Genomic DNA, 1872 nt, shown 5'->3' with positions numbered 1-1872 from the left:
GTAAAAGGGAACAGTAAGCCATACGTGTCTTGTCATATTAGAGTAGTCCCATTCCATACTTTTCTGTTTGGTGTTTCTGCTAAGTCAACTGACTTAACTTCCTAGATCACAGAAGAAACTAGAGCGACCATATACTTTGGCTCTTCTTTCAAAATTCAATAGTCATTGAGGAGGGCATTTTTCTTCTTTTAGTATTCGGAAATTGATTGGATTTCATAGATTTACTAGAAACCCTTTTTCATTAATGATTGACCAATCGCATTGCAATCCGTGTAATGCATGAAATACACGGGATATGCGTAAAAAGGGATCAATTCAAATGATAACGGAAGTTGATACTACGCATGTCGTTAGCATGAGAGAATGTTATCAGCTACCGCGTACTGTCCACCGTGTATGACAGCTGTGAAATGATGGCAACAGATGGTAAACCTTTTACTTAGATAAGGACATTATTAATACAAGTACTTACAGAGGCATGCAAGGGGATATAGCTCAGTGGTAGAGCATTCGACTGCAGATCGAGAGGTCCCTGGTTCGAACCCGGGTGTCCCCTAACTTTTATTTTCTTAGTAAAAGATAATCTAATTCAAAGGAGCTTCTTCACACTCCAAATGATTTGCTAACAAATTCTACAAATATCACCTGTTTCACGACCGAGTTTCTTTTTGTAAAAAAGTCACTAAATAAAATACATTGACTACCAGATATAGCCACCATAAACCAATGTTACAGTAATAAACTCATTCTGTAAATCAAGTTATTTTGTGGTGACTTAATTTTGCATTTTCATGTCCATTTTAATGTCCAACGACATTTTTATATGTCCAACGATATTTTAATGAAGATTTAATTCGATTTACCGGTAACACACACTATTGTACTCACAATTAATTTCTTTACCCCGTTAAGTATATGAAATAAATATCACACAGTAGTCTAACGATATCAAAATGAATTCATATAATGATCTATGAACATCAATTCCAACAAGTGATACATCGAACTATTTTGACACGATCTTAACGGGTTTTTTTTTTATCTAGTATTATTCTTTCTATTATTGGTTCTTGTCTTTTATTTGTTTAAATATAATATCCATTAATAATTGACATGATCAGAATATACTTTTTAAACGCTGCTGTGAAGATCCCACAAAAAGAAAAGGAGAATGTTAATCTAGGCTATTGGCCTATGGTGTTGTTGAGAAACTTTCCAAAGATGTTCTATGGAATGAACTTATTTATGTTAGCATATTATAAAAGTATCCAAATAATTTGTCTGCTTTTTAAAGTTATTATTTTCTTCCCTTTACATTCTTTCTTTTAGTTTTTCTGCCAAGATTTCGCCCCCAACGAAAACACAGCAGACATGGACATGCAGACTTTGTTTTCTCTCTTACTATAGAGCGTATACTAGAGTCATTCTTCGGATGGACGATAAAGCGTCTGGCCCCGAATCTTCACACTGTAATCAAACAATCGTTATACAATACCCAATCGGGTAATCACGTCTGGTCTAACGGCCTGTTTATTCCTCCAATCATTTGTAATTATCTACTGTTAATTTCCCTTGGGGAGCTCTTTCGCGTTTGAAGGGTAATTTGAAGTATTAATAAGTTATGCAAGGTAAGGAAGATTTTGTCTGCGAAAGATGGTTTGGTATTCCCTTCGGAGAATAACGAGTTACTTTATTTGTATGTGCGGCTACTTATGTTTATAGGTATTACACAGATAACAGGATATAAGTCCTTCATTATTGTAAATTTTTTAGTTATTTCATAACTCTATTTATAGACCTATTTATTTCAGCATAACTAATTATGTAAACGTAAACAAAGGAACTGGCCTGATGGAGAAAAAAATCATAATT

The 1872-nt window shown here is 34.0% G+C and overlaps 1 non-coding gene across 1 annotated transcript; it reads left to right on the top strand.

Moving 5' to 3' along the window:
• The first annotated feature begins 484 nt into the window (after positions 1-484).
• On the top strand, positions 485-556 carry Trnac-gca (transfer RNA cysteine (anticodon GCA)). The gene has a single exon. It is a non-coding gene; the product is annotated as a tRNA-Cys (tRNA).
• The last annotated feature ends 1316 nt before the right edge of the window (positions 557-1872 follow it).

The sequence above is a fragment of the Argopecten irradians genome, chromosome 4, assembly GCF_041381155.1.
Source record: "Argopecten irradians isolate NY chromosome 4, Ai_NY, whole genome shotgun sequence".
NCBI lineage: Eukaryota > Metazoa > Mollusca > Bivalvia > Pectinida > Pectinidae > Argopecten > Argopecten irradians.
Note: the sequence above shows the minus strand (reverse complement) of the source record. Positions and strands in the feature narration are given on the sequence as shown.